A 27,866-nucleotide genomic window follows, 5' to 3' on the forward strand; every position below is an offset into this window, starting at 1 on the left:
ATAGAATCCATGACAATTGAGCATTAAATTTCAGAGTTCCTTGAGAATTCTGGCGACAGTCTTTGCGCTACAACAGCCGACACAACCGAGGTGTCACTGTCAGAGTTCACACAGTCAGTAGCGGGTGTTGGCCTCCGTCAAGCTTGGCCTCCCTCAAGCGGTTACGCACTGTCTGGGCTGAAATGCGCCTGTTATGCAGCCCGACAGTCTCATCGGCAGTCCTCGTGGCCGGTCGGAGTCGATCCCGGAGATGTTGCAGCCTCATGTGACGATCCTGACCGGCGGTGGTCACACGTGGTCGCCGGGCATGTGGGCGGTTCACGGTGCTTCCAGTCTCTCTGAGGCGCGTTCTCAGGCGGCTAATGGTGGAGTGGTGGACATTGAAGTGTGCTGCAACGGCCCGTACTGACGTCCCAGCATACAGCATGCCAATGGCACGCTCCCTCAAGATTTGTGACATCTGTGGCATGTTGACATTTGGCACCAGTCCACATTTTGGGGAGGCCTTTTATAGGGCAAGCTATATGGAGTGTTTGTGTCCTGGTCACGCTCACTGACCATTACTCTGTCAAGCCCCATGGTGCTCATGGGAAGGATTACTCAATGTGTGAGTCCACACACTCAGAGTGGTCAATTTCAATGGGAACATCTGTCTTGAGCAAAACAAAGGAACCATTGCTCAAACATATCATCGGTTTGACCATTTTCCCATAATGGCAATCTTGACTTAGATATTTAGGTTGGTGCGTTTCTATTTTTGTTCAGTATATGTAATTCAATTTCAATAAAATAAAGATGGTAAAAGTCATATAAATTGATGAATTCCGCGTTTTACACAGTGTCTATTTCACCACCCTATCAAACATGTTGCATTAATTATTCGTGCCTGTTTGTGTCCTTTGTAACATCCTTAAAAACAGTAAGTTCCCTGTTTGGAATGATTTTCAATTTTGTTTGACGACCAGGCAGGCAGACAGAGAAAATATATTATCTCACTCCTTCCTGTGCGTGTATGATATGGACGAATTAAAAGCCAAAGTAGAGCAAAATGGCAAACTTGTCTCTCTATTGATGTTCTGATTTGTGGTCAAAATAAAACATTCGATTTAAATAAGTTGTTCCTCAATACTGATAAGATAAACTGCCGATCATAAATTGATAACATAGACAGACGGACGGACGGATATGAACCAATTCCTTAACCCCGCTTTTCGCTTCGCGTGCATGGGGTAAAAAAAAATCGGTAAAAAAAAAAAATTCACAATTCTAAAAATGAAATACGACTACAATATTAGAGAGTCAGTAAAAATGTGAAAGAAACTATTTCACTGCTTACCTTTATGTACATTGTAGGGCTTCTTTTGTTTTTCTTCTGGTCTGCTTTAACTCTTGCACAAAGATCAATTAATTATCACTCAATATAGGAAAACAACTGAGGGTTTGGCAAAAGCACTGCCTTATATTAGCAGTGCTTGACTTAAAAACTATTTGATGAAAGCCCCTTCAAGTGGATGACATGGTCATACATGTCGTCTTTTATTAATAAGTACAGTATTATGAAATGTACAGTTTATACATGTGCAGTAAAACAACACAATGAGGTTTGTGCATGATATTACAAAAATTTTGCATCAACAATTATTGTTGTTTTTTTGAGGGTGGTTGAGCAATAAACACAGAACTGTCCCCACATGGTCTAAGGTTCATGGAGGAGCAGGAACACAAAGCATGTACACAAGCAGATAAATACATGACACAACACCAGACTTTGACTTCAGACACACACAGCCACTTAGTTTGGGGAAGTGATGGAACTTCCCAGGGCACTTTGGGAACCAGCAACACAATGCATCTTATTATGTCAGTTTCTTTTCATACTCAGCAGTTCACTGGAAGAATTCCTTCTTCCCATGGATGCGAACATATGTAGTTTATCAATCCTCTATCATTTTAAATGCTGAGCATCAAGCAAGGCAAAAGCACATACCATTTAAAATATATATTTGGTACAACTCAATTCAAACCACTAACCTCCCAGATTCAATGAAGACTTTCTTACCATTATGCCACCAAGTCTGGTTGTTGAGTTAATTCTCAGTATAGTCATTTGATCCGAGAAAAGCATAATACACTATTAAATTCTTAATAAAGAGACTTAACTGGAATGACAGCGACATTGCCAGGTCAGGCCAGATTAGATCTGTGACTTGTGACAGGTACCATGTAAACCTGTACGAATCTGTTTCATGGTCGGGTTGTCGGCGACTAAACGGTCCCCCCCAACAGGTTTCCTGGTGAAGAGGGTGTATGATATGGACACCCAGCAGGATTAAAAACAAAACCTGTCAAAGGGTGGAGGAGCTACTTGTGAGCCAACGGCCATCCATATCAAGTGCTCAACTGTGTCTGCGAACATCCTCTTGCAGTTGGGTTGCTTTAAAAAATATATTTTTAGGAGGTTGGTGGCAGAATTTGCACTCCGGCCACTGCAAAACCATTCACTCTGCAAAGCACAAGAAAAATGCAGAGAAAATTGAAAACCCACTCTGTTGGAGTACCTCCTGTGCAGATGACGGGATTGGGGTAAAGCCTTCGAGACCCCCAGTCTTTGATGAAAGGAGGAAAACCATGGGGCAACCGTCCCGGGTCAGATTACGATAGTGTGTATCGGGGTGGTGATGAGGTGTCATCCACCAGACAACGATCTCGTTGCGTTAACCTGAGGTGGTCCCTTCGGGTGGATGTCTGGAATTTGCTAACCCGAAGAGAGGATGATCACCTGACTCTGTTATCATCTGAGCTCAAGAGCTTGAACATCGGTATTGAGCTCTCTCTCTCTGAGGTTCGGAGACTGGAGAGTGGCAAGATCATGGCTGGTGGTTACACCTACTATTGGTCTGGTTGCTCTGATGGTTACCATACCCAAGGAGTTGCTGTAGCTGTGTCCAATAAGCTGAGTGCAATGATAATTGAGGTAATACTGGTCAACGAACAAATTATGAGACCAAGGATTCGTCACTCCTTGGGTGTCACTTCCCTTGTCTCGAGATATGCTCCAACTGAGGCGAATGATCTCACCATGAAGGACACATTCTATGCCACGATTGAGTCTGTGGTTGATCTGTGCCCCAGGTGAGATACTCTTCTCATCTTGGGGGATTTCAATGCATTGAATGGAACTGAAAGGGATGGTTATGAGACATGTGTTGGTCCCCATGGGTCTGGAACTGTGAACCAGAATAGCACTAAGTTCCTTGACTTTGCAAGAAGTAATGGACTTAGGATGGCTGCTTCATGGTTTCAGCACCCACAGGCTCATTTCTGGATGTGGTATTCCAATGTTGGTGGTGTGGCAAAGGAGATTGACCATATGCTCGTTGATGGTCGCTGGAGGATGATGGGATGATGCAGAACTGCACGGTTTACCGGAGTGCTCAGTTCCTCAATACCAACCACAGGCTTGTGGTAGCAATTCTGAAGTTTCAGCTTCAATCCAGGAGAATGGTACAATCCCAGCCTATGCTGGATGTTAGCAAGCTCAAGGATGAGAGGGTAGCTAAGGAGTTTGTGAACAGGCTGAGTGTGGATTTGTGGGGACTAGGTGCTTTTGGGAATCCTTAAGAGTTGTGGAGTGCCTTGAAGCCCACCATCCTTGATGTTGCTAGTGGATGAATTGGAACTCACCATTGGGTGAAGAAGAATTTTGTCTCTCAAGGGACACTGGATACCATTGACCAGAGTCACAGGGCCAGCCTTTATGGCAGAGCTGAGCTGTTCAGAGAGTTGAGCCGTAAAACTGTTCATGTGCTAAGGGTGGATAAGGAGGCCCATATGCGAGGAACTGTGAGGGGGTAGAGCATTACCTGTGGGTAGAGTAGAGCCTCGGTAGTTGTTTTGATTTGAGCATTACCTGTGGTGAAATGATTCTCATCCTGCTTATAGGGGAATTCCTGCATTGCGCTCCTCCAAGCCCATCCCTCGATGCACTGCAATTCGAGTGGAGGGTGGTGGGCCCTTGATAGAGGAATCCGAAGTGAAGGCCCGCTGGGCTGGTTACTTTGCGCGGCTGTACCAGGCTGATCCACCAACTGTCGAGTTGGATGTCAGCGGTGTTACTATCACTATTGCTGACCCTCCAATCAGCTGTGATCCACCTTGTTTGTGGAAACACAGGCTGCAGTGAACTGGTTGAAATGGGGTAAAGCTCCTGGGATATGTGGGATCCATGCTGAACTTCTCAAGGCTGGTGGAAATGCTGTATTCAGGTCATGCATGCAGTTCTGTGCTCTGCTTGGAACACAGACATCATACCAATTTACTGGAAGAGGGGCCTTGTTGCCCCCTCTGGAAAGGGAAGTGTGATCACCAGGACTGCAACAACTACCGAGGAGTGATGCTGCTCTCAGTGTCAGGCAAGGTCTTTGGTCGGAAAATTATTGATAGGATCTGCCACCATCTGCTTTGGCATGAGCATCCAGAGCAATCAGGCTTTACACCAATGATGGACTGTATCCTTGCTCTACGGGTCCTCACCAAACGCAGATGAGAGTTTCAGCAGGGATGCTTGCAGCTTATGTTGATCTCTGCAAAGCGTTCAATTCAGTGAATCGGGATGCCCTCTTGAGGATTCTGGGTTTTCGTAGAGTGCTGATCTGATCTTCGTAGGGTGCTGAAAACTGATCAATCTAATCTCTGAACTATACTCTGGTACTGAGAGTGCTGTGAGATGTGGTGATACATTTCCAACTTATTTCCAGTTATTACTGGAGTTTGTCAGGGGTGTGCACTGGCCCCCACACTTTTCAGTGCTTGTATCGACTGGATTCTGATTGGAGAGATCAAGCTACGGTGCATCATTTGGGAATGTCAAGATCTCTGACCTTGATTTCGCAGATGATGCAGTCATCTTTGCGGAGACTCTGGATATCCTTTTGGGGGCTCTCGAGGTGCCCAATGAGGAGTCGGAGCTGCTGGGATTATGGGTTTCCTGAGTCAAAACTAAGATCCAGGCTTTCAATGACATCTTAGATGCTGCTATCCTGTCATACCTGTTTGTGATGAGGATGTTGAGGTCACGGAGAGATTCCCTTACCTTGGCAATGATACTCATGTCTCTGCTGGCTGTGAGCCAGAGGTCAATAGATGTCTGGGTCAGGCCTGGGGAATCATAGATACACTGGATCATGGGGTGTGGTGCTGTCGGTACCTGTGCAGGAGGATGAAAGTCTGGGTCTTCAGGTCCTTGGTGCTTCCAGTCTTGCTCTATGGATGTGAGACTTGGACTCTGACCAGAGATCTGAGACAGAGACCTAATTCCTTTGCTACCAGGTCTCTTCGGAGAATCATTGGTTATCACTGGTTGGACTTTTTGTCCAATGATCGGTTGCTGAGAGAGACTCAAATGAGATTTGTTATCTGCATAGTTCGTGAGCGTCAGCTGCGGCTGTACGGACACGTGGCTCATTTTCCTGATGCTGATACTGCTCATCAGATTCTCTCAGTGAGGGAGCCTTGGGAGTGGAGGAGGCCAATAGGCCAACCATGTGCCTCGGAGTTGCAGCAGGTCGATCGGCATCTCAAGGACATGGGGATGGGCCAAGCATCTGCATGGGGGATGGTCAGTTGGAGGCCCCTGGAGTACCGGCGGAAACTGGACACAGCGACGCGCTGCTCGGGCGCATGCTCCCATACCTGACCTGACAGGACATTGTAGGCGTTTGATATTTTGGGGTTTTGCTTTTCGAGAAAATGTTGTTAGTGTTTGATATATCAGGGTTTCATTATTTGAGAAACTTCATTATCCGGGGGTAGAATGCCTATAAAAATGTATTATATCTCACTGGGACCAGCGTAACTTCGATCAAGGGAGTTTCTCATTATGCACAGGTTTTACTGTCACTAGTCCACCTTTCCCTTAAAATTTATCATTCTACATACCAATTAAATTAAATCTTTCCATTATATCAATCTTTCTCTACATCCAGTCCACCTTTCTATATAATACAGTCTATCTTTCCATTAAATTCATCTTTCTCATATCGAGTCTTACATTAATTTAATCTTTCTCATATTTCCATTAAATTAATCTTTCTCAAATCTCGTCTGTCTTTCTATTAAATTAATGTTACATTATATCTCGTCTACTTTTCCTTTAAATTAATATTTCTATGTAATGCAGTCCACTTTTCCATTAAATTAATCTTTCTCGTATCTAGTCCATCTTTCCATTAAATTAACCTTTCTATATATCCAGTCTACATTTCCATATAATGCAGTCTATCTTTCCATTAAATTTATCTTTCTCATATCTCGTCTTACATTAAAATAATCTCTCATATTTCCATTAAATTAATATTTCTCATATCTAGTTTACTTTCCATTAAATTCATGTTTCTTATATGTAGTCTACTTTTCCTTTAAATTAATCTTTCTCATTTATAGTCTGTCTTTCTATCAAATTAATCTTTCTCATATATAATATAATCTGTCTTTATTAAATCAACGTTTCTTATATCAAGTCTACTTTTCCATTAAATTAGTCTTTCTCATATCTAGTCCGTCTTTCTATTAAATAAATCTTTCCATATATCCAGTCTACCTTCTATATAATGCAGTCTATCTTTCCATTAAATTAATCTCTCATATCTAGTCTACTTTTCCTTTAAATTAACCTCTCATATCTAGCCTGTCTTTCTACTAAATTAATCTCTCATATCAAGCCTGTCTTTCTACTAAATGAATCTTTCTCATATCTAGTCTGTCTTTCTATTAAATTAATCTTTCTCATATCTAGTCTACTTTTCTATTTAATTAATCTTTCTTATATCTCGTCTACTTTTCCAATAAATTAATCTTTTGAAATATCCATTCTACCTTTCTATTGAAATTAACTATCTAGCCATCTTGCATTTCAGTTTGATTTATAAGCAGATTAATTTTTACGTTGGTACTTTTACCGAAGCAGTTTGCCTACAGTTGATGCTGGAATGCAGATCCCTTATTGCATCTCAATCAATTCAGGAACAATAATTCAATTATCTTGAACATAAAATGTAAAAAATATTAAACGATCATAAAAATAAAAGTTTAGGTGTTAAGGATTTAATTCTACATTAAGTCAAGCAATAATTCATTTGCAACTTATTTATAGCAAGTACTTTTAGAGCATTATTCCTCTAATAAAATGTGTTACAGTGGTTTACTTGTAACATAACTCTTGGTAGCAACAGTGATGTTAATGATGAGATAATGGAGGTAAAAGCAATATATGTGATTCATAAACAAGTTTATTGGTAATTCACAAGTGGTGTAACTGAGGGAAGAACCATTTGCCAAACGATGTCGGGTAACTATTGCTTGTTTCACCAATCGGGGAAATCCCCAACTTGTCAGCTTTTCTTTGCCTAGTTTAATGCTTTACATTTAAAAATAATCTTCTTGATTTGATTGATGATTTTAAATGATACCAGGATGTTTTTTGTTCAACTCAGTCAAGCAGTAAAGGTGGTCATTGCTGGACAGAAAGTCAATTTTAAATAATAATCTGCTGGAATAACTATGAATTACAGGGGTGAGGGGTAGGCCTATGATAAAGGGTTGATGTGATGAAAATTTTATTAAAGTATATCTTACAATATGGTACACAACCAATTCTACTTTAATCCAATATACCTCATTGACATTATTTTAGAAACAAGTACTTCACAAATGGGGAGGGAAGGAAGTGAAGCAATAGTAAAGACTCACTTGAGAAGCTTTAACTTGCGCAATTAAAACCTGAATATACAATTTTTTTGACATCTACCTGATATTAAATCAGAGTTTTACTACTACTACTTCTACTACTAATACTACTACTACGACTAATAATAATACTACGACTACTACTACTACTACTACTGCTACTGGTGGTCTCAATTATTTCCAACTTCTTTTGGGGTTGGCCAGGGAACGTTTTGGGTTGTCTTTCACAAACCAGCCGGCTCAGCCTGACATTTTACTGAAGGTAGCAAGAATTTGTAATTTGTTCAGGGTGTTGGTGATAACTCACCTACTCTTTGCGAAAGACATCATGTGATCTTACCGTCCTACCGAGGGACGGCACACACATTTATTGATGAATCACCCTTGCCTGTTAAACACCTGGATGACAGTTTATAGCTGGGTTGAAATTCAAGCCCAGGCTAGACAGCTCAGAGGCGAGTATGCATATCTCTAGGCCATCCTGTCAGCCCAAAGTTTTACTCCCGGCTGTATTTGAAGAGTAGCAACAACCTGCATATTCACAAGGTCTATAAAATATTACCTGCTTTTATGAATTAATAATGTTGAGCAAACCTTGAAACTTTGTTACTTTTAAAATGGGTGGGAGGTAATATTTGTGATCTTTCCCTTGCAAGTGCTTATGATATCAATTCCCTGCACACCACCTTTTACATCTGTTACACTATTTTATTTCGAAACAAAGCGGCTCTTTTTAAACCCAACTTTATGATGTAGTATCCTTATTATAAATAAATAAACATAATACATTTTATTTTTATATAAATTAACATAATACCTTCAAGAAATAAATTTATTATAAATAAATAAACATAATACATTTAAGAAATATAAATCATGCAATGGAAAATCATCGAAGATAGATTGTATTCCAGATAAGGTGATTTTTCAGCCTTTGGCACACAAAAGTAAATGGCATGTTTTTATTGTTTATCAAGAAGGGATCACATGTTTGGAAAGTACAAATTTGATCTTTCTAAGTTTAAGCATTTTGGAAAAAGGAAAAGAAAATATGGGGGGAAAAAAAGGAGTCAAATTTGGCTTCACTTTAGTGACTAGCTTTGGTAACTTCTTGTAAACTGCCTGTTATAACTACATGCCATCTTTTTGGAAACACAAGTATGATCAAAAAGCTCTTTCAGTCCAAAAGAAGTACAAAAATGGAACAATCAGTTGTGAGCTTATATGCATATAAATTCATTGGCAATAGGAACTTGTGCTTATCTTTTGCAAATCATTCCTAAGGGAACTACTGTATATTTTCTAGATACGCATTCATTATACGCATTTTCACTCGTCAAAAGACGCATTCATTATCGTATATTTTTACAAGCTGTTAAATTTCTCAATGTGTATGTAAATTGTTTTACATGTCCAATTAAGGTAAACAACAGTACATAAAAATGTTCTGAGTGTAATTTCTTTGGATTGTAAGATTCTGCCTGAAATGATTTACATTTTATCCATCAGATAATGCAGCCCTTTGTGAATTGAAGGTATCTTTTAATGGACAAATATTGACGACTTGTTTAGGCTGGCATGAAAACCTAAACACTCAAGTCTAGAGGTTTACACACTCACCTTTGAGCTGTCTAGCCTGGGTTTGAATCTCGATGCAGCTATAAACTGTCATCCTGTTGTTTCGCATGCATGACGATCCATCAAGGTGAGCAGTCTCTCGGATGGACGTTAATCCAAAGGATCTGCCCACTAGCCCATAATGTCTTTCATAAAGAGTATGCCAGTTATTACTGACACACTGGTCAAATTCCTACCTTAATACACACACATACACAAACACACACAGGACGAGTGGCGAGTATCCCAATACTCTCAACACGAGTTGAGGGAGGCCCTCATCCTGAAGTGGACCGAAAAACAGGCTCATGATATGTTGATTTGACTACTTGTGGGAAGTAATTTGTGACTTTTTTCCTTGGAAACGCTCCTGCAAAATGCTGTTGTGCGCAAAATTTCAGCTTCCTATGAGTAATCTTCCTAAAACTATGCATTCTCCAGATATCGTCTGGAAAGGCAAAAATCTTAGGTCTCCAAACAAAGAACATTCTCAAAATATCCAAGGAAGAGTAAGCCGACAGGAAATGTACAGGGTGTGTTAAGAAGATTGGAGAAATATTTTCTCAATGTAAACTTATGAGGCCCTCTTGGGGCCAACCCCTTTATCTAATCTGCATTGTGGAAGGAGAACCAGTGGTGAGTGATTAAGGAATGACGACTGAAATAAATCTCCCCATTGCCCCAATGTAAAAATGTTATAATTCCATCCTCTGTCATATAGGTTTCTCACGATAAGAACAATAGCGAGTCACAATTGCCACTACTTTTTAAAATAATTGATGCGAGCGAAGCAGTAAAAGTAATCCGATAAAAAGTGCCTGTACAGTCATTCTTGAGAGTGCTTTGTAGCTTCATACATGTACATTTCATACAAAAGGATACACGACAGACATTTCAATGTTTCATGTGGCATGGGATTAGAACACAAACACAACACATTATATCATTGCCAACTAATCCATGAGCACATTCTGTTAAAAAAAAAAATCATCAAGAAGACATAAGCCACGTGGCGAGCGAATGCCTGATCATCATACCTACGACAACTAGTAGGTTTAATGCATTCAACCAATTCGGTTTGCATGGTCAGAAGTAAACTATTGTGACTTGTGTCGTTCTGATGAGCCCATAAAAAGGGCGAAATTGTAGTTGGCGGCTCCACTGTCCTTTACTTGTGACCTTTAAAATCATCGATCTTTAAAATAGACTCGAGTGTGGCCTGCGGAAGCCATCCAGAACGGAGGTGAAGTGGTGCACATGTGCGCATGGTATTTGATGCCGTGTTGAATTTATCGGGTCGGGGGGGGGGGGCTTGTTTAGGTTAATTATTATGCCCATCGGCAATCCCACCCCCTGGTTGATGTTTAGTGAAGCAGAGACAATGTTACTCATGTGGCAGACGGCCAGTGTATTGCTCATATTTTTGCAGTTTCGGCATTTATGGGACACGACCTGTGCCTTGCTGTTCCATCAAGCTCGGAGGTTATACATACATAATACATACATACATACATACATACATACATACAAGCCATACATACACACATATGAGCATAGGTCGAAGAAGCCATCCACGGTACATACATACATACATACAAGCCATACATACACACATATGAGCATAGATCGAAGAAGCCATCCACGGTACATACATACATACATACATACATACATACATACATACATACATACAAGCCATACATACACACATATGAGCATAGGTCAAAGAAGAAATCCATGGTACATACATACATACATACATACATATGAGCCTGGTGTTGCTCAGTGGTTAAGGCGGTGACTTGGGATCCTTGGGGTCCTGAGTTCAAGCCCCGCTGGCTGCTGAGTTTGCATCGGGGGGGGGGGGGGGGAGGGGTTGACTCAGCCTGTCGTCCTTCCGAGGTCGGCGAAATGAGTACCAGTGTACTGGGCCCGGTGTATGCCCCGGTTAGAATAGGTGTACCATATCCCTGTGTGTCGTAAGAGGCGACCAGGGTTGCGTCAGGAAGGGCATCAGGCATAAAAACCAATGCCAAATCTTCATTCGGACAACAAAACGAATTTCCATACTGGATCAGTCAAGGCCCGGGTTACCAACCACCGCCACCGGTACCGGTGGTCAGCAGGGTACCAGTGGAAATTGTGCTACTGTTGGGTGAAGGAGGAGAAGGAGACAGGGAAGGCGAGTCCGGAGGCAGTGGGAGAGGGGGAAGGGTAGAAGTGTGGAGGTGAGAGTTGGAACTCTGAATGTTGGGACCATGACTGGAAAAGGGTGAGAATTGGGTGATATGATGGAGAGAAGAAAGGTGGACATACTGTGTGTACAAGAGACCAATTGGATGGGGAGTAAGGCGAGGAGCATTGGAGGTGGTTTCAAACTGTTCTACCATGGTGTGGATGGGAGGAGAAGTGGTGTCGGGGTAATCCTGAAGGAAGATTATGTCAAGAGGGTATTGGAGGTGAGGAGAGTGTCTGACCGAGTGATGAGTGTGAGGTTGGAAATTGAAGGAGTGATGAGAATGTCATCAGTGCATATGCACTGCATATTGGGTGTGAGGTGGAATATAAAGAAGATTTCTGGAGTGAGTTTGATGAAGTGGTGGAGAGTGTATCCAAGGATGAAAGAGTGGTGATTGGAGCAGATTTCAATGGGCATGTTGGGGAAGGAAATAAAGAGGATGAGGAGGTGATGGGGAGGTACGGTCTCAACAAGAGAAATGTGGAAGGGCAAATGGTGGTAGAGTTTGCAAAAAGAATGGAAATGGCAGTGGTAAATACGTATTTCAAGAAGAAGGAGGAACACAGGGTGACGTACAAGAGTGGGGGAAAGTGCATACAGGTGGATTACATCTTCAGCAGGAGATGCAACCTCAAAGAGATTAGTGACTGTAAGGTTGTGGCAGGGGAGAGTGTAGCTCGACAGCATTGATTGATGGTCTGTTGGATGATTTTGGAGGTGAGGTTGAGGAAGAGAGTGAGGGCTGAACCAAGGACCAGATGGTCGAAGCTGAAGGAGGAAGACTGTTGCGTGAAATTTAGGGAGGAGGCGAGACAGGTGTTGGATGGTGGTAAAAATGGGTGGGATGATTGGGCAACGACAGCAGAAGTGGTGAGAGAGATAGCTAGGAAGGTACTTGGTGTGACATCTGGGCAGAGGAAGGAAGATAAGCAGACTTGGTGGTGGAATGAGGAAGTACAGGAAAGTATAAGGAAGAAGGGGTTGGCGAAAAAGAAGTGGGATAGTCAGAGAGATGAAGAAAGTAGGCAGGAGTACAAGGAGTGGTGGCGAAAGGCAAAGAGAGAGGTGCCAAAGGCTAAGAAAAAGGCATATGACGAGCTGTATGAGAAGTTGGTTACAAAAGAAGGGGAAAAGGATTTATACCGATTGGCAAGACAGAGGGACGGAGCTGGGAAGGATGTGCTGCAGGTTCGGGTGATAAAGGACGTAAATGGGAATGTGCTGATGAGCAAGGAGAGTGTGTTGAGAAGGTGGATGGAGTACTTTGAGGAGCTGATGAATGAAGAAAATGAGAGAGAGAGAAGGTTGGAAGAGGTGGAGATCATGAATCAGGAAGTGGGGTGGATCAGTAAGGATGAAGTGAAGACTGCTATGAAGGGGATGAAAAGTGGAAAGGCGGTTGGCCCAGATGGTATACCAGTGGAGGCATGGAAGTGCTTAGGAGAGATGGCAGTGGGGTTGTTAACCAGATTGTTTAATAAAATCTTGGAAAGTGAGAGGATGCCGGAGGAGTGGAGATTAAGTGTACTGGTTCCGATTTTCAAGAACAAGGGTGATTTGCAGAGCTGTGGAAATTACAGAGGGATAAAAAGTTGTTAAGCCACACCATGAAGTTGTGGGAAAGAGTAGTGGAAGCTCGGTTGAGAGGAGAGGTGACGATCTGTGAGCAGCAATATGGGTTTATGCCAGGAAAGAGCACCACTGATGCGATGTTTGCTTTGAGAATGTTGATGGAGAAGTATAGGGAAGGCCAGAAGGAGTTACATTGTGTGTTTGTGGATTTAGAGAAAGCTTATGATAGGGTGCCAAGAGAGGAGTTGTGGCATTGTATGAGGAAGTCGGGTGTGGTGGAGAAGTATGTGAGGATCGTGCAGGATATGTATGAGGACAGTGTGACAGCGGTGAGGTGTGCGGTAGGAATGACGGACCGGTTTAAGGTAAAAGTGGGATTGCACCAAGGATCGACTCTGAGCCCTTTCCTGTTTGCAATGGTGATGGACAGGTTGATGGACGAGATCAGACTGGAGTCTCCATGGACTATGATGTTCGCGGATGACATCATGATCTGTAGGGATAGTAGGGAACAGGTTGAGGTGAGCCTTGAGAGGTGGAGGTACGCACTGGAGAGAAGGGGAATGATAGTCAGTTGGAGTAAGATGGAGTACATGTGCGTAAATGAGAGGGAGGGTGGTGGTATGGTGCGGTTGCAAGGAGTTGAGGTGGGGAAGGTGGATGGGTTTAAATACTTGGGATCAACCGTCCAAAGTAACGGAGAGTGTGGGAGAGAAGTGAAAAAGAGAGTGCAGGCAGGATGGAGTGGGTGGAGAAGAGTTGCAGGAGTGATTTGTGACAGAAGGGTAGCTGCAAGAGTTAAGGGGAAAGTATACAAGACGGCAGTGAGACCAGCTATGTTGTATGGTTTGGAGGCGGTGGCGCTGACAAAAAGACAGGAAGCGGAGCTGGAGGTGGCAGAGTGAAAGATGCTGCGATTCTCGTTGGGAGTGACGAGGATGGACAGGATAAGGAATTAGTATATTAGAGGGACAGTGCAGGTCGGACGGTATGGAGATAAAGTGAGAGAGGCGAGATTGAGATGGTTTGGACATGTGCACAGGAGGGAAACGGAGTATATCGGGAGAAGGATGCTGAAGATGGAGCCGCCAGGCAGGAAGAGAAGAGGAAGGCCAAAGAAGAGGTTCATGGATGCGGTGAGGTTGGACATGCGGGTGGTTGGAGTGTCAATGGAAGATGTGGAGGATAGAGCGAAATGGAGACGGTTGATCCGCTGTGGCGACCCCGAACGGGAGCAGCTGAAAGAAGAAGATATATATATATATATATATATATATATATATATATATATATATATATATATATATATATATATATATACATACACACACACACACACACACGAGCTGGAGTACCCGGCGTTGCCCGGGGGAAAAAAATAGGAATAAGAAAGGGGTAAACTGTGGTGCTTAATATATATATATATATATATATATATATATATATATATATATATGTATATACATACATATATCACATTTAATTTGGACACATTTCACATTTCTTTGTCGTTGTCAGCGTTCGACATCAGTGCTCCAGTGCCTCGGGGTAGACCACATTTTGTGTCTGACTGTTGGGTGCCAGGATGCTGATCTTCACTGCGCTGCCGGTCCGAGTGGCAGCCACATACAGCTGGCCATGGGAGAAGCACGGGACAGAGTGGTCGACACCGATTGCCTTCTTCGTCTGACCTTGAGCCTTGTTGATCGTCATCGCAAAGCATGGCTTGCAGGCAAACTGGAGTCGGTGAAACTGGAAGGGCAGCTCGGAGTCGGATGGAATGAGTGGGATCCTCGGCAGAAGGACGACTTCTCCTTTGTATGGTCCACAGGAGATGGTGGCCTCAATGACATTGGCATGCAGGCGGATTATGATGCAGCATGTGCCATTGGCAGTCTTGCATGGCTCCATGTTTCGCAGGATCATGATGGGCACACCGAGTTTCAGCTTGAAGAGGTATGGTGGCATTCCTGAGAGCTCGGGAGAATTGAGCAGCTCAACAGGGTAAATGACTGCCTCCTCGTCGCAGATGGCACTGTCCACAGACTTGTAGATCCTCTCATCACCGGGGAACTCTCCCATGAGCCAGTTGTTGAGCTGGTTGACAATGGTGTTCAGCGGAGAGAGAAATGTATGCTCAGCCAGCCACTCAGACATGACTCCATTTGTGGTCAAGCAAGAGCAGACTTCAGCCTTGAGCTCCTCCAGTGTGGAGACGACCTTGCCCAGTCCAGGAGGAATTGCGATTGTGTCTGGTTCGGCCGCAAATCGGATCTGTCCATTGCCAATTTCCAGGAGCAGCTTGGAGAAGTTGGTGGACCCTTCATTGCCAGACAGGTGAGCTCGCATGTTGGTGGTCAGGTGCTTGACAGTCACAATGCACCACAGGTGGGATGTCTTCAGGCTGACGTTGACATTGTTGGATCTGGTGCCTCTCTTGACCACTGGAAGGATCTGACGGAAGTCTCCGCAGAGTAGTGTGAGGATGCCTCCCATGGGTTGCTGGACTCCAATGATGTCCTGCAGTGTGCGGTCTACAGCTTCGTAGGCTGACTTGTGAGTCATCAGGGCCTCGTCCACAATGATAGCAGCAGCATCCTTGATAACCTTGGCCAATGCTGTTAAACGCTTGATGTTGCATGTTGGCTGCTCTTTGAGGTGCGTGTTGAGTGGGATCTTGAAGGTGCTGTGCAGCGTTCGTCCTCCCTGGAGCAGTGTTGCGGCAATTCCACTGACGCAGTAGCAAGAGCAATCTTGCCTCCTGAGCGAATCTTTTTCAGTGTCGTGTTTATGATGAAGCTCTTGCCTGTGCCCCCCAGTGCATCGAGGAAGATGATGTTGCTGCTCCTGTTGCCATTGAGTCCAAGAAGCATTGCCAAGGTGGTGCTACCTTGCTGCACCAGTTCGAGGACTGCATTGTAGACCTGATGCCGGTCATCTGTCAGGTGCTGTTGCAGATCATCCTGGACGGCCAACTGCTCTGGTTGTAGTCCACTTCCCTGAAGTACTCTCTCTCTCTCTCTCTCTCTCTCTCTCTCTCTCTCTCTCTCTCTCTCTCTCTCTCTCTCTCTCTCTCTCTCTCTCTCTCTCTCTCTCTCTCTCTCTCTCTCTCTCTCTCGAGCCTATCTTCTCTGCCCCTCTCTGGTGTAGGTAGGTTATATGAACTGAGATGACAGCCACCCATCATGATCACCTTGTCCTCGAGGGAGTAAAGTGTGAGGGTATAGACCTCCTCATTGTAGTCAGCATCAGGATTGCCAACATTGTGACAGTGCTGGAACAGATAGTCTTCAGAGAGGAGGTCACGGAACTGATCCCAGAGTGTGCGTGGATTGCTAGGGAAGTAGGTGGTGAGGATGACTGCCATGAGACTCCTGAGGTTTGATGCAGACTGGCTGATGACTGCGTCCTTCATAGCAAGGTGGAGGTGCTGGTCATTTTCCAGGAGTCCCCTTGCAAGACAGGCTTCATGGAAGGACAATTCCTGGCTATCCATGGTTCTCAGAGCAGTGAAGGAGGGAGGGCCACAGACTTCAGTCAGGAGAAGTCAAACATAGTAACATTCACCCTGCCTCGGACTGATGCTGTCGATGCGGTCAATTGCCGGAGCCTTCCAGATTGCATGTGGACCTTCGACCACCTCTCCTCGCTTGTGGCGGGCCCACTTCTTGTGCGACTTGTCCCACGTGTAGTACTTGGGCACCTCGTGGTATTTGAGCATCTTAGCAAAATCGTCATGACTGCAGAGGTCGAAGAAGGCAGTCAGCGTAGTGGTTGGCGGTGGTCGCTGTTTCCTCTCGATGGCATTGTCCACATTGAAGTTGACTCGCTGGCCATTCTCGAGGTGGACGGCTAGGCCAATGACTGGAGGGAGATGCTGCCGACGTGCATTCTGGAACTGAGCTACCTCATCCACTTGACGGTTTCCGGCCTCCTCATTGGCTCGCTGCAGTTCAAACACTGCCTGATCGGTCCCCTTGGTGACATACTTTGTGATATACTTAATGCTGTTGATGCTGGAGCAGGTCTCAACGTTGATGTGGCAATTGAATTGGCAAAGGAGGAATGGGTTGTAGGGTACCACCCACTGGTTGGTGACAACATGTACTACCCGTTTTCCTTGCTGGCGCATCTTTATCTCACCAGTGTGACTGCCATCTTCTGGCTTGAGACGGCGATACTTGGGGTAGCTGTCATTTCCTTGCTCAGTGCTCTGCAGGAATGGCTTTGGGAAATCCTTTGAGCACTTGCGGTCTTTCATGCAAGGGCTCTTCTGGTTGAGGTTTCCGCATGGACCATGGATCAAGTGTGGCATGACCATCTTGTGCAGCAATGGATCTTACTCCTTGTCGGGAATCTCAGCATTGATGACCAGGTCAATGTCTTCGGGCTTGACCTTGTCCTCTGGAGCGACCCACAGGAGGATGTGGGCATGAGGAAGACCATGCTTCTGGTACTCAATGGTGTACAGGAAAGCTCTCATCTTCCCAAAAGCTCCCTTCTTTAGTAGGTCCATGAGTTTCTTGTTCTTTTGGCAAAAGACACGGGCAATGATGTCTGGACGATCGTGAGGCTCTTGTCCTGGCAGGAGGTTTTCCTGGACCTCGGTCCATTTGGGATTTGTGGTCATCATGATGAAGAAGTCAGGCCTTCCCATGCGACGCACATGGGCCATGGCATCACTCTGTTTCTCATGCATCCATCTTGGTCCACCGGTGTATGTTGCTGGAAGTACCACACTTTGTCCAACATTGCGAGGGTCACCATCGCTAGCCATGAGGCTGTCATGGAGATTGTCATAGTTATCAGCAAGCATGTTCTTTTGCTCCCGGTGGATAAAGCCCAGTTGCTCTGTCTCAATCCTGCAGTAGACATCGACCAGAAACTGCTGAAAGAGTCGTCGCATCTGCAGTATGTGGTTGCCCTCTCTCACCATGATGTGGTAGCTGTAGTACTGCAGCTGTGTGAGTTTTCGTCCATCCTGTCCAGTAGTAGTCCTGGCCACCAGATGGATGCTGTCGCCATCTGTTCCATATGGGAACACGATGCTGTAGCCATCATAAGATGCATGCAGCTCACTGATCCTGTTAAGTGCCCCATGGCGAAGTCTGAGAACAATGTCTCTGGGTTCTCTTGGCTCATTTTCCATTAGGATGGTGACTTCTGGTGCAGACTGGGCGTTGTAGCGGCGTATGTGCTCTCCTTGCAGTCGCTTGTTCTCTTTGATGATGATCTGGCACACTTCAGAGTTGCCTCCTTCTGCAAGTACATCTCTTGCAGTCTTGAGCTCACGGACCAGATGGTTATTCTCATGAAACCACTTTGTGAGCATCTCAAGGATGTGTGGTTTGAGGCCATTGTGGTTCCTGGCAGCCACCTCCTTGGCATGTGAGTCCAGAAAGTAGATCTCTAGGAACTTTGGCTGGCCCTCTTCAGGCGAGAGCAAGCTGCCAATGCAGTGGAACATTTGACCTTGAATCCAGAAGCTTGGGTTCCAGCCCTGGACTTCAGCTTCCTTGTGCCCGAAGCTCGTCATTGCAAAGCAGCCATTATATGTCCGAATGTTGTCAAGGAAGTGCTTGCTGAGGGGACCTTCGCCTGAGAGAAATTCCTTCAGCAATGGAGGAAGGGCAGGAGAGGGCTCAAGAACGACCTTGCCATTGCTGCAGCACACACCCTTGGAACTCTCCCTTGAACTTGTAAGCAGCACAGTGGGTGTAGACTTTGTCCATTCGGCCGATGTCTGCGTGAGTTGTTGGGTCAGCCGGGTCATACGTTAATGCCACCCTGTTGGCATTGTTGTGCTCTTGTGCCCGGGCCAGTGCTCATGCTTCTGCAGTGCGGTGACGCATTGCCTCAAGTCTTGCATCACACTCTTCCTCAGTCTCATTTGCTCGCCCATGTTGTTGCCGCTGTGCCTGTTCATCTCGCCTGGCCGATCGTTCCTCTTCAGTCTCATTTTGTCATTGCTGCTGTTGCTGCTGTGCCTGTTCATTGAGCCTGGCTGATCACTCCTCTTCAGTCTCCTGTTGTCTCTTAGTGTATTTTCGCTTAGCTGCAGCTGCCTTGGGATCAATGGAGCTCTTCCTTTTTCAGGGCATCCAAAATCAGAGTCAAATTTTGATCAGAAACTTTGTGAACGTTCACTGGTCTGTCCATCCACTTGTCTGTCTTTGTCTTATTTTGATCAAGTTATGAATGAAAAAAGTTGCGACGCGGAAAATCAATCAATTGCGGCAGAAAAATTGAAACGGCCAAAAAAAAAAAATCGACAATTTTTTTCCGGTTTGTTAAACATCTAAGATGTGCTGTAGTCCCTCTGAGACGTGCTGATTCCGAATATGCCTTTAATTTTGCTCTGGGATGCGTAGTTCTCGAGTTATAAGAGGACAAACAAACATACACTACTACTATATATATCTATATTAATATTTCGGCACGCCCCTTTCTTTGTTCCACCATCAGATTTTTGTAACTGCATGAAATGAAACAAGTTTTGGCACATATACTAATGATATTATTGTCTTCCTGAAGAGGCCCCTCAAAATTCGTTTTGATGCATTTTCACAAACTCCAACGGATTCCATTCAAATTCGGTACGATTATGGCTTTTGGTCCAACTTCGGTCATTGGCTATAAATTTTTTCCATAACACTTCCGATATTCGAAAAAAATCGATAAATCGATATCCCTTATGGGATTTTCGATTCAAATCCACTCAAGTTTAAGGCCTACGGGGGACGCAAATTTCCACTTTGCCCCGGGCGCTGTTTACCTCTGCTACGCCAAGCTGTTAGGGTGAGGGTTAGGGTTAGGGTTAGGGTTAGGGTTTGGGTTTGGGTTAGTGTTAGGGTTAGGGTTAGCTACCCTAACACTAACCCTAACAGCTAACCCTAACCCTAACAGCTAACCCTAACCCTAACAGCTAACCCTAACCCTAACCGCTAACCGCTAACAGCTATTCAGGAAATTTGCAAGAAAGCCCGGGCAATGCCAGGCTTTATTGCTAGCCCGAGCAACGCCGGGCATTACTACTAGTGTATATATATATATATATATATTGTTACGAATTCCACTGGTTCGACTGCCACGCATGACCGCTTACGGCCCAACCGCAGTCGCACGTCCGCCGAAAACCGGAATTCAGTCGTAGCTTCCGGACAACTCCGGAAACCTGCTACAGGTGCCTTAACGCACCGTAAATTGCCAATATTCTGTCCACGCGGTACAGGGTTAATCGCCAAATCTCGATATACCTAATTATCCGCGCAAACAGAAGTACAGAGAATTTATACCTCGACGGACCTTGAGCGGGGCGAGCCGTTACCGTACTTGCACCATGCGTGACCCGAGCGCTTATCACCAAGGTCCGTCGGACCAAATGACCACTTTTATTGGCTTTAACAGCCTGCTAATTTCCCGAACGCATCGTGGAAGCCAATGGGAGGAATGGACACAACGAGCAGGTTTACATTCAACGAGCAGCATTTATTAAACAAGAAATCAATGGGGGAAGGGGACATGACACGAGCAAAGCCTACAGCTGATGTATATTTCATTATGTACAGGCATGCACTTAACCAACAATTCTACTTACAAAGACAAGGCGCCACAGAACAGACTTTCACACAAAAACCCAGAAAAGAAATGGGCCCGTGAGCCTTTATTCGGACCCGGAGCCTGGATGACCGAAGGCTCGCGAGAGGCCGTGCAGGTTACCTGGCCGCCCCTGGTGATGGCTCGAAGGCCTTCGGGTCTGCGACCCGTGGTGTTTCTGCCTGGCCCTCGTATCACAACGCGCCAGTCGCTTGAGCGGCCGAGCAGCTTAAGCAGCTGTGCGAGCAGCTTGAGCGACTGCTTGGTTCTCCTCGGTGGTCAGGCTCTCGTCTCGGCCTTTGGTCGGGCCTGGCCGGCGATGCTTTCGGAGGAGTGAACGGGTCCTTGCTCTTTGAGTTGATGCTCTCTGTGACCCGTCCACCACCTCAGCGACGTCGCTCGACCGCCTTCAGGGCATTCGCCCGGACCACCAAACTCCGCCGCTGTGCCATCGACCGTCGTCCCAAGTGCCTTCGACTGGCTCTCCTCCCCGCGATGATGACTCCTTCTCTCGCTTCTCCAGCTTTGACACACACTGGCTCTCCTCGCCCGACGACTGCTGCTTCGACTTCTCCGACACTCTGGCTCTCCTCGCCGAGCGACTTCTCTGAACGCTTCTGCTTCGACTGGCTCTTCGACTGAATCAACCCCCCTGATGCTAACTCGGCGGCCAGCGGGGCTCGAACTCAGGACCCCAAGGATCCCAAGTCACCGCCTTAACCACTGAGCCAAACCAGACTCATATGTATGTATGTATGTATGTACCACGACACACGAACTCGCTCGAGCTCCGCCCTTTTATCGGGATGGGCGAGCCGCCCCTTGAACTCTCACCCGAGGCTCCGCCCATTCTTCACATCCGACCTCTCACCCCTCGAAAACCTCACTGGAAACCCCATGTTCGATGTCACTGGCTTGCTTCAGGAAAGCCTTCCTGTGATCGATCCATATATGCTAATCGACACGCGTCGAAGCTGTTCGCCGTCGTCCCATACTGACGGTTGGTGCGGAGGTGGCATTGCTTGTCGAGATGATGACGGTTGGTGTGGAGATGGCGTTGTGATGTTTGAAATAAAAGACAGAAAAAGAATAATGGCTACCTCAAAGATTCACAGCCCGGCACACAAACAATCCCCTTTGCACATCGGTAGGGATTCTAACCTGAAACACATATTATATCGAGATAACTGATCTCCGGAAACCTGCATGATGTTTTGTGAATTTCCACAACCGCAACAATATATATATATATATATATATATATATATATATATATATAATAAAAATAGAAGAATATATATAAATATATATATATATATATATATATATATATATATATATATATATATATATATATATATATATATATAGATTGTTGCGAATTCGCGCCCGCCGGCGTTTGAGCGGACACGTAACTCGAATCACGGCACGCCGCCCACCGGACGGACAATTCTGTCGTGACCCTCTCGGACTAACGCCGGGAACTAGTCACGGGTGGGCCTTTCGGCCTCACCACAATCGTGCCAATCGGCCCCCCGCGTGGGATAGGGTTGTTCGCCAAATTCGACCTACCTAAGTACCCACACGGAGGGTAGACCGGGCGATCGCACCTCGCCGCAGGTCGACTTCGGACACGGGCCACTTTAAGCGACCCGTTCCGTACTATCGGGATAACAGAGCGGTGTTATCGTCAACCTCAACGGTTCCGATTAATTATCGGGCGTATTTAGCCCACTACCAACCCTTTACGTGAAGTAAGATGGAGATTCAATTAAAGAAAATACGAAGCGAAACGGGAAAAACAGTTCAACATGAGGCACATTTATTCCGCGGCACACGGAAAGCACACATATACAATTACAACAATTATGCACCAAAAGCAATTGCAACAAAAGAAACACAACAATGCAGATCTACTACAGACTACGCGAGCACACGGCAACACTTACACAGTTTTACTTTACAGACGGCGCCGACAACACATATACTCAAAAGCAAAAGAAAAGGGCCACCCTCAACGACAAGGGGACAGACGGGGCCTGTGGGCGCGAGACCGGGTGGAGCCTACCCATCTTGTGATGAGCCGCAAATGTGGTGGCGGTGCCCCGACTCCGCGCTCCTCCGCGGGTTTCGTTGGCACTGCTTGGAATGGGGTGGGAACGGGGCCCCCTTTCCGCACTATCTCAGTGCGGGGGGGGGAAAGGGGGGAGGTTGTTGATGCTCTGGGGAAAGAGGATAGCTGGCTTGCTTGGGTCCCGCGACGAGCGACTCCACTGCGACCTCGACCGCGCTCCCGGCTTCCCCTCTCTGCAGCTCCCCGACAGACTCCGAACCCCGACAGACTGACTCTCCTCCAGACCCGTCTTGACTGCTGCTACCACACTCCGCCGCCGCCACACCTCTCCAACTCGCCCGAGCCGAAAACTCACTAAATTCGCCCCACGCTCGGCGCTTTATAGTATGGCAGGAGAACCCATATGCAAATTTCTGGATCAGGATGAGCTCGGGGGTGGAGCCACGGAGAAATTGGACATTGGACGGAGAAAAAGGGGCGTGTATCTCCCCTGATCCTCGAATTTGCATATATCGATTCTACTCCGGCACGCCTGGAGGCGGGGCCAAATCGCCCCGCGCTTGCTGATTGGACGGATCAGAAGTGGGCGTGTATCATTCCTGATCCGACTTCTCCTCGGAAAGGCCGCTTTTTGCACCCGCGGCTCGGCGCGCGTCCCGCACGAGGCCAGGACAGCCTGACGCTCGGTGCCCACAAGCGGTGCGGGAATGGCCACAGAAGGAGAGGCGAAGGTGGTGGAGGGTCTAAAGTGGTGGTCCCTGGCCACGGTGACGCTTGGAATGGCGGTGATGCGATGGTTGCGGGATGGTGTGCTGTGAAGGTAAAGGTCGTGGCTGTTGGCGTTGTTGTTGTTGTGAAGCGGCGTTGCGGTTGGTGGTTGTTGTGTGATGGCGGTTGAGACGTGGTTGGTTCAAAATAAAGATAGAACAGAAAAACGGCTATCTTAAAGGGTCGCAGCCCGAATGAATCACATTTATTCCCTCTAAACAACGGGTTTGGGGCTAACTACATATATACTTACATAGATATCTCACCTACGGGACCTGAATGGTGGTTTGCGAATTTCCTCAACCACAGCAATATATATATACATATATATATATATATATATATATATATATATATATATATATATATATATATATATATATATATATATATATATTTCTAAATGAAGGTGGAAAAAGTTTGATTTAATGCAATCTAATTCCAAACTATAAAGCAACAAAAGGTGAAAATTTTGAAAGGGGGTGTCGACTTTCTATAGGCACTGTATACGAGCAGAAGAAAGTTTGTGTGCATCATTTACACCTTTGTGCTTGGTGTTGACTTAATAGTTAGGGTGGCAGGCTTGGGATCCTTGGGTCCTGAGTTCAAATCCCACTTTACCATTGAATTAGTACCAGGTGAGGTATCACCCTTCCGAGGTTGGCAAAATGAGTGCCAGCTTACTGGGATGATTGAGCTATTCAAGTATCCTGCGTCAGAGTGCTGACCCATCCAAAATTGCGCCCACGAGCCGAGGAGACTGCTTTGGCAGCACAGGTGCTCTGTGCAGGGTATGGCCCGGATGGACGGATGGATGGATGGGTGGGTGGATTTACACCTTTGTGAAATGAGAAATGAAAACAAACACATTACGTTGTTTGGTCATTTCAATATTTAGTGTTTGATTGACATGGGTGCAAGACATGTCTCCAGAGGCTCAAAGAGAGGTGCAGCCAAAAGTCAGTTAACAGCTTGGTATCTGGTGTGACGAACATTTGTGTTGACACATGCTTGGCAATAGTGCCTCATCGAGGACACAAGATGGTTTAAGAAGGCTTGAGGAATGTCATTCCAGATCTGTACCAAGGCCTGCCACAGTTGGACCTATGTCACTGGCTGGTTTTGAAGACTGTGAAATTGTCGTTCATTTCATCCCACACATGTTCTATGGGGAAAATATCAGGTGAAACAGATGATCATCATACGAATTGGAGGGGTGAGGAAACGTGATCAGCATCAAATGCCTGATTATCATACCGATGAACCGCTGCATACATTGCAATGCTTATTAACGCCTGGAAAGGCCAGCGTTTGTGGCTTTATTTAATTTCCGCACATTCCATAACCTCTAGAATCTCTCCATCTCAGCCGAATTTCAAAATTTAAACTTCTTTATTGACTTCAGTAGCAGTTCCGACTGCTAAAAATGGTGTTCACATGTCCAATTCGGACATTGCTTGACATTCCGGGCATCAACGGGTGCATGGTGTTGAAATAACCAATTACACTGAACAACAAATTTCAAAAATTTTTTTTTACTGGAGATGTGTAAAGTGATTAAGACCAATTTGGGTACGCTGATTTCAAAAATCATAACCGTTTTGCTGTATCACGTCAGGATTTTCAGGAACAGAAATATTCCCATTGCCTAGAAGTCAGGATTTCAATGAAATTTACATATGTCTTTAACATGTCTATTTCGTACAATTGTTGTTAACTTGTGTTATATTTCTTTCTTTCAGATAAAGATGAGTAGGCGTTCCTGTACCAATCATCCTGACAACTTCTGTTATGTCTGTGGTCGGTATACCAAAAAAGATCAACAGCGAAGTATATCTACAGCAGTGAAAATGAAGGCCGCCTACTTTCACTACTTCGGGTGTAAGGTGGGGGACCAAGAACAGAGCTGGGCACCACACATCTGCTGCACAAGCTGTCACACAACCTTGACTCAGTGGTTGGTGGGCAAGCGCGCGAGCATGCCATTTGCGGTGCCCATGATATGGCGTGAGCCGCAGAATCATCATGATGATTGTTATTTCTGCTGCACAAGCATCGCCGGCTTCAACAAGAATAAAGGTCACATCAAGTACGCTGACTGCGTCTCTGCTCGTAAACCTGTGCCTCATGATGACGAGAACCCCGTTCCAACACCTCCAGCTGATCAGAACATAGCTGTAAGCAGTGGTGAAGAGGATGGTGATGATGACCCTTTTGAACCCGACACTCAAGAATCACACCTTCTGACCCAGGGAGACTTAAATGATCTTGTAAGAGATCTCTCGCTGTCAAAGGCGAAGGCAGAGCTGCTTGGATCAAGGCTGCAGCAGTGGAATCTACTTGAACCTAACACCAAGATATCCTTGTTCAGAGCACGTCACAGAGACATGGCTGAGTTCTTTGAGATGGAAGACACGATGACATTCTGCAGTGACATCAACGGTCTGTTGAAAGAACTTGGGTGTGATCACGATCCTGCAGACTGGCGCCTCTTCATCGACTCGGGGAAGAACAGCTTGAAGGCTGTTTTGCTCCACAATGGCAACGAGAAACCATCAGTCCCACTGGCTCACGCGTTCGGCATGACAGAGACCTATGAGACTATGCGGCAGCTGCTTGATTCCATCAAGTACAATGACTTCAACTGGCACATCTGCGGAGACTTGAAAGTGGTGGCGCTGTTGTTAGGGCTGCAGTCAGGCTACACGGAATACATGTGCTTCCTTTGTCTCTGGGATAGCAGAGACGACAAGAATCACTGGACGAAGAAAGATTGGGAAGAGCGAAAAGAGCATGTACCTGGTCGACACAACGTGAAGCATGTCGCCCTTGTCGACCCAGCCAAGGTTTTCCTTCCACCACTCCACATAAAGCTCGGCTTGATGAAAAGTTTTGTACGGGCAATGGATCTGAATGGGCGTGGGTTTTTATACCTCAAGGAAAAGTTTGGCAACCCCTTGTCGGAGGCCAAGATCAAGGCTGGTGTCTTTGTTGGACCGCAAATCCGACAGATTATGAAGGACGAAACTTTTCCGACAACTCTAAACCCCAAAGAGCTGGCAGCGTGGAGGAGCTTCAAAGCTGTGACAGACAACTTCTTGGGGAACGAGCGCGCGGACAACTATGAAGAAATAGTGCAGCAGCTGCTGGAGTCCTTCAGGAAACTTGGCTCCAGGATGTCCCTGAAAATCCATTTCCTACACCAGCACCTGAACTTCTTCCCTGACAACTTGGGAGCAGTCTCGGACGAGCACGGCGAGCGATTCCACCAAGAGATTTCACTCATGGAGACGCGTTACCAAGGGCGGCACAACCCGAACATGATGGGCGATTTCTGCTGGTTCCTGCATCGTGAAACTGACACAGAGCAGCACAAACGCAAAGCCAAATGCCTAAAGCATTTTTAATTACATTCTAGTGGAGTTTTTCTGTAATTTCTATAATTTTGAAGCATTCATGATGAAATAAATGAATAAATGAATTTTTGTAAATTTCATTGAAATCCTGACTTCTCGGCAATGGGAATATTTCTGTTACTGAAAATCCTGACGTGATACAGCAAAACGGTTATGATTTTTGAAATCAGCGTACCCAATTAGTCTAAATCACTTTACACATCTCCAGTAAAAAAATTTTGTTGTTCAGTGTTATTGATCGCTAATTACTTGCCAAGCCAGCCATTCCTAATCAACTGTTTCATTGGAGTGCTTGCTTGAGTGCTTAAGCTACTTGGCAAGCACTCCACAATATTCACACTATCACTGAATATATCGATCGGCTTGAACAAAGTTCATAGCCCACTTGCCTGCGCTTGGCCGTGTGGTGCCTTATGCGGTGAGTCGGTCGGTGGTCAGGCCTGCTGTTGGCTTGATGGTTATGGTGGTGGGTTTGGGATCCAAGGATCCTGAGTTCAAATCCCCCTTGGTTGTTGAATCAATACCAGGTGGGGTTGACTCTGCCTGTTATCCTTCCGAGGTCGGAAAAATGAGTGCCAGCTTGCTGGTATCCTGTGTCGGAGTGGCGACCCGTCCAGGATTGTAAACAATAGCCAAAGAGACTGCTTAGGCAGCATCAACACTCTGCACAGAGTATGGTCCCAATGGATGGATGGATGGTCAGTGGTCCACTCGCTGAAAATGTGCAATTTTATTTCACACCAGGTTCCCTTTTTGTATGATCTCCTTTCATTAAACAACCCATCGCTTCGGCATAGATAAATCCATATTAAACTAAAAGGGCACTCGGGAGAGCACATAC

Source organism: Eptatretus burgeri, chromosome 16 (assembly GCF_056783735.1).
Source record: "Eptatretus burgeri isolate ZD-2024b chromosome 16, Ebu_testis_v1, whole genome shotgun sequence".
NCBI lineage: Eukaryota > Metazoa > Chordata > Myxini > Myxiniformes > Myxinidae > Eptatretus > Eptatretus burgeri.